This window comes from Palaemon carinicauda, chromosome 14, assembly GCF_036898095.1.
Source record: "Palaemon carinicauda isolate YSFRI2023 chromosome 14, ASM3689809v2, whole genome shotgun sequence".
NCBI lineage: Eukaryota > Metazoa > Arthropoda > Malacostraca > Decapoda > Palaemonidae > Palaemon > Palaemon carinicauda.
Window position 1 is genome coordinate 132,918,586 of NC_090738.1, and position 6,182 is coordinate 132,924,767.

The following is a 6,182-nucleotide window of genomic DNA, read 5'->3' on the forward strand; positions in this document are numbered from 1 at the left end:
TATGATTTTTTAAAACAAGCAAGTACTTTGGGATTTTTTAAAATTACCAAGTACTCTGTAATTTTTCAAAATTACCAAGTACTCTGTGATTTTTTAAAATTACCAAGCACTCTGTTATTTTTTTTTTAAATTACTAAGTACTCTGTGATTTTTTAAAATTACCAAGTCCTCTGTGATTTCTTAATATTACCAAGTACTCTGGGATTTTTTAAAACCAGAAAATGCTCACATTTTTTTAAAATAAGCAAGAACTCTGTGATTTTTTAAAACCAGCAAGTACTCTATGATTTTTGAAAACCAGCAAGTACTCTGTGATTTTTTAAAACCAGCAAGTACTCTGTGATTTTTTAAAACCAGCAAGTAATCTGTGATTTTTTAAAACCAGCAAGTACTTTGGGATTTTTTAAAATTACCAAGTACTCTGTGATTTTTTATAATTACCAAGTACTCTGGGATTTTTTAAAACCAGCAAGTGCTCACATTTTTTAAAAATAAGCAAGTACTCTGTGATTTTCTAAAGCCAGCAAGTACTCTGTGATTTTCAAAAACCAACAAATACTCTGTGATTCTTCAAAACCATCAAGTATTCTGTGAGTTTTGAAAACCAGCAAGTACACTGTGAATTTTTAAAACCAGCAAGTACTCTGTGAATTTTTAAAACTAGTAAGTACCAAGTGATTTTTTAAAACTAGCAAATATTCTATGATTTTTTAGATCTAGAGGAGGCTTATGATAGAATACCAAGAGAAGTCATATTTTGGGGCTTAAGAAAGAGAGAAGTCCTAGACAGGCTGGTTAAATTAGTAGAGATAATGCACAAAAGAGCAAGGACCAAAGTAATAACAGTAGATGGGGAAACAGAAACCTTTGTTGATTTGGTTGGATTACATCAAGAGACCAGCAATAAACCCACTATTGTTTGTGGTGGGCATTAATGAAATCACTAGAAATGAGCAGGAGAAAGGTTGTAGATTGACATGAGACTTTGAAGAAGAGTGGCCTCGAGTATAAATGTGGATAAAACTGAAGTTATGGTGAGTAATATCGACGGTAGGGACAGGAAAGAGGCCTAGTTAAGAATTCAGTGGTACAATTTAGATACTTGGGATTTACTATTAGACAGGAGGGAGGATGTGAAGCTGAACTTAAGAATAGGATAGAAGCAGCCTGGGGAAAGTAGAGGAAGGTAGCAGATGTGGTAAGTGATAAGAAAATGCTAATTAAGATAAAAGTCGAGATCTATAGCGCGCGAATAAGACGTGTTAATATATGGATAATAAACATGGGCTCTAAGATGAAAAGAAGAAGAAAAGCTTGAGAGATCAGAAATGAGAGTACTGAAGTGGATTATGGGAATATCACTTTTTGAAAGATTGAAAAATGATAAAATGAGAAGAATGGCAGGCGTGGTGAAGATCACAGAGGTGATGAGAGTATCACGACTGAGATGGTGTGGTCTTGTGTTGAGAATGGATGGTGGGGCAGGAGTGAGGAGGGCTTAGGAGGAACCTGTTAGGCTGAGAAGATCGAGTGGCAGATAATTAGATGGTTTATGGGAGGAGGAAGACTTTGATAGAAGGCATTGGAGAAGGATTATCAGGCGACCGACCCCTTAGTGAGGGGATGACAGAGGAAAAAAAAGAAACAAAGATATATATATATATATATATATATATATATATATATATATATATATATATATATATATATATATATATATATATATATATATATATATATATATATATATATATATATATATATATATATATGTATGTATATACACACACACACACATATATATATATATATATATAGATATATATATATATATATATATATATATATATATATATATATATATATATATATATATATATATATATATATATATATATATATATATATATATATGTATATGGCCTACATGGCAGACGACTGTGAAGCGCAAAGTGGGCCCTTTGCGTCAATAGGGGATGATGATGATGATGATGATATACATATACATATATATATATACATACATATATATATATATATATATATATATATATATATATATGTATGTATATATATATATATATATATATATATATATATAAATATATATATATATATATATATATATATATATATATATATATATATATATATATATATATATATATATATATATATATATATATATATATATCCATTCAACAATGAAGCTAACAAATATCATGAACAAGAACATCAATAAAAAACAGTAACAACAAAAATAACAATAATAACAATAGTAATAATAATATTAATAGTAAATAGTCTTTTTCTCTCTTTCAGAATGATGTTTGTGATGCTCTGTCTGATCTTTCTCTCACCTGATGCCGTGGAAGGTAAATTATACTTTTGAAAATGTAATATATAAATTGAAAAATGATATGTATAATAATTTTTTATTTTAGTGATGCAAACGTGAGAATTTTAATGTTTAACTTCTAACTTGCTTTTGGAAATTATTCTAAATATATTTAGTTTTTAATATTTTTATATGACATTTTAATGATGTTATTGATCTTAAAATAATTTTAATCAATTATTAACATATATGAAAATCAAACGAATGAATAGTAAATTACTAAATATTTATTTGGAAATCGAAAATAAACCATGATCGAATTATTCATATAAATTAATATTTTTGTTATATTTCATCAAAAAATACAGTGATGTTGTTACTGTTCTTTAAATATTTCATTTTTCCTTGATTCCTTTCCTCACTGGCTATTATCCCTGTTGGGACCTCTGGGCTTATATCATCTTGCTTTTCCAATAATATGTTTGAACAAAAAATCTTCCAGATATATTTTGATATATTTTTTGTACATTTGCTGTTGAAAAATCCCTTAATTTAGTCGGATATTCTCCTTAAAAATATACTCTTCTCAGCCATATTTGAGTAAAATACAGGTGACCGTATTTCTAATCTACTTCGTTATTACATTTTACGGGTTGGTGACCGTAATATTACCTCTTAACGACAATATATCCGTTTTTAGAAATAGTAAATGCCTGGCAACATTTATTCCAGGATTTTTACCGTTTGTATTTTTTTTTACGGCAAATTGTCAACAGTCTGTAAGCATTGTAAACGTTATAGAGGCTATGTTTAACCAATCTTGTAAACGATTTAAATGTTGTAGAGGCTATCTGAGGAAAGAAATGCCAGTAATTTGAGCCTTCTGGAAGCATTGCAAACATTATAGAGGCTGTATGGCAGTGATTTTAGCATTCTTTGACCATTCTAGAGGCTATGTACTAAGGGCAAATTGTAGTACAGACAGTGATTTTGCATCAGGACTGTATCAGACGATTAAAATAAGTTTTAGGTTAAGCTCATGATGCATATATATTTCGTATGTTTAACCAATCTTGTAAACGTTATAAATGTTGTAGAGCAGTGGTTCCCAACCTTTTTTCAGTCATTTCCCCCCTGCTCCCAGTTCAACCATCCAGATTTCCCCCTTCATGCCCCGCCCAGCCCTCATGCCTACTCGCCTGCCTCAGAAATGGGCATGATATTCCAATTCTCCCCTTGAATATCATGTCAGTGAGAAATATGATATGATCATATCACAATTGAATGGCTAACAACAAATTGCTGCACGTACTATGTGGACATTTTCTGCTTGTTTTAGTTAGTAGGTAGTGTAATTATTTCCCCCCTGGAAGGTTCAAATTTCCCCCCAGGGGGAAATTTCCCCCAGGTTGGGAACCAGTGTTGTAGAGGTTGCCTGAGGAGTGAAATGCCTTCTGGAAGTACTGTAAACGTTATAGAGGCTTTGTAGCAAAGATCTGGTACCGATTTTAGAGTTCTGTAAAGGTTTAAAGGTCGCTCATGAATGGCAGAGGCAAGGGACAGTGACATTGCCATAGCAAGCTGGACAATGCCCTAGAGACTGACCATATAGTATATGATCAGCGCCCAAGCCTCCTCTCCACGCAAGCTAGGACCAGGGAGGGCCAGGCAGTGGCTGCTGATGACTCAGCAGATAGACGTATAGGCTACCCCAAACCCCCCAACCTTAGCTCACAAGGATGGTAAGGTTGCAGACACTAATGGCACTAACGAGTTTGAGCGGGACTCGAACCCCCGACGGGCGATCACCAGGCAGAGACGTTACCAATCAGGCCACAGCAACCCTAAGCGTTGTAAAACGTTGTAGAGGCTATGTACTAATTGTAAGTTGTGGTATAGCATCCCTAGGTGCCAGATGAATAAAATAAGCTTTAGGTTAAGCTCATGAGACATATATCTTTCTTATATTTAACCAATCTTATAATTTGTATAGCCGGCAGTCATGACTTGTCTTTGACGTACGGTGTCCCCTCAACCGACCTAAATTCACGAAGCATTGGGGAAACTATCGGTGAATTCTCTTGGAATATTGTGAAGCCTTATGTCAGTGGGTGTCATTTCGTTTTGCTCACTGTTGATGGGCAAAGATCTTTCGTCAATCATATCATCAGGTAAGAGAGTATCGTTGTTCTAAATTCTTTTGTGTTTTAAGAATATCAAGAATGGAAATTTTATCAAATTTTATATAAAGTAGATTTAATATTTTATTTTGTGTTTAAGAATATCCATAATTTTTTTTTTTTATTTTATATAAACTAAATTTCATGTTAAGGGTTTTAGTGATCTGCTAAATTCCTTAATTTGGAAATTTATTCATTTATTATAAAGTAGATTTAATGTTTTGTTTTGTGTTTAAGAATATCCATAATTTGTCTTTATTCTTATTCTATATAAAGTACATTTAATGTTAAGGGTTTTAGTGTTCTACTAAATTTCTTAATTTGAAATTTTATTCAATTTTATATGAAGTATATTCAATGTTTTATTTTGTGCTTAAGAATATCCATAATTTTTTTTTGTATATAAAGTACATTTCATGTTAAGGTTTTAGTGATCTGCTAAATTTCTTAATTTTGAAATTTATTCAATTATTGTATAGTAGATATAATGGTTTCTTTTGTGCTTGAGAATATCCATAATTTTTTTTCTCTTAATTTATATAAAGTATATTTCATGTCAAGGTTTTAGTGATTTGCTAAATTTCTTAATTTGGAAATTTATTCAATTATTATTAAGTAGATTTAATGTTTTATTTTGTGCTTAAAAATATCCATAATTTTTTTTTTTTATTTTATATAAATTACATTTCATGTTAAGGTTTTAGTGATTTGCTACATTTGTAAATTTGAAAATAAATTGTCAACATTTGCTGCCTATTAATTCTTAAAGATATATCTCATACAATGTTTAGCCAATTAATGTCCTCTTAAACATAGAATTAACAAATCCTCTTAAACTTTTAATAGAAATATATTTACAGAAAATATAAAAATTCAACAGTCATCAATCAAGATAATATACAGTTAGCTGTCTAATAATACTTAAAGATGTATATCATACATTGTTTATCCAATTCATATTCTCCTGAACATGAAATTAATGGAAGAATTTTTATTCTCCTGAACATGAAATTAATGGAAAAATTCTTATTCTCCTGAACATGAAATTAATGAAAAATTTTCTTAAAGTTTTAATATGAAAATTTGAAAATAATAATTTTCCAAAATTTCAGATTCAGCAACGGAGTAGTACTGCCTATTCTACTTGTTGCCCTTGAAAAATTTTCCCAAAGTTTTATTATGAGTATTTCTAAAAAAGATTTGAAAATGAAAATTTTCTAAAATTTCAGATTCAGCAACAGAGAAGTACTGCCTGTTCTACTTGTTGATCTTTCAACTCTTGAAGGAAATTTCCAAAAGGGTTACTTCATTTGGGACGGCATTACTAGTACATGCAATATACTCTTGGTCGACACAACCTTTCAGAATTATGCAGCAATGCTAAGGTAAGACATTCGCCATCAATTAATTTAGATGTTAGGAAGCCAGGAAACCTCAAATCAATCTCTACTCAATTATTTTTAATGAGGCGCATTTGCACTGACTCGCAGCGGTGCCCTTTTAGCTTGGAAAAATTTCCTACTCTCTGATTGTTTAGAATTATCTCGTCCAACCAATCAGCGAGCAGGACACTTTGCCGAGCTAAAAGGGCACCCCTGTGAGTCGGTGCAAATATGCCTCACTAAAAAGAATTGACTATAGTAGGATGGATGGATGGATGATAG